Here is a 344-nt window from a genome sequence, read left to right as displayed (position 1 = left end):
GGCCGGGCTTGGGCCACGCCTCTCTCAGTCTGTTGGGTGTGTTGGTGTCTTCTGCCGCTCCCCGCCGCATATTTAGCGACTTTTTTCTCCTGTTTCTCTTCCCTTTTCCGTGTTTAGAGCAAGGCTTCTTCTGTTCTTGGATGAAAATCCTCTCCGTAGAGCAATCTGTTTGCCTGAGAGAGAGGGGAAAATGAGGGGAGAGAGGGGGAATGCCTCGTGTTGCAGCAGTGGGAGAGTGAAGGCGACTGCCTCAACTACCAAACTTGGTGCATAGGCAGAGGGGTCTACGTGCAGATATTGTGGCTTGGTTTTCTTTGGGTGAAGGAAAGGAGGAATAGTAGCAG

General features: G+C 52.3%; 1 long non-coding RNA gene across 1 annotated transcript in view; it reads left to right on the top strand.

Annotated features, from left to right (window-relative positions):
* LOC119585097 overlaps nucleotides 1-344 on the top strand; it is a 22,923-nt gene that overhangs the window by 976 nt on the left and 21,603 nt on the right. The window lies entirely within an intron of this gene.

Source organism: Penaeus monodon, chromosome 19, assembly GCF_015228065.2.
Source record: "Penaeus monodon isolate SGIC_2016 chromosome 19, NSTDA_Pmon_1, whole genome shotgun sequence".
NCBI classification, from domain to species: Eukaryota; Metazoa; Arthropoda; class Malacostraca; order Decapoda; family Penaeidae; genus Penaeus; species Penaeus monodon.
The sequence above is the reverse complement of the archived record's forward strand: the minus strand, read 5'-3'. Positions and strand labels throughout refer to the sequence as shown.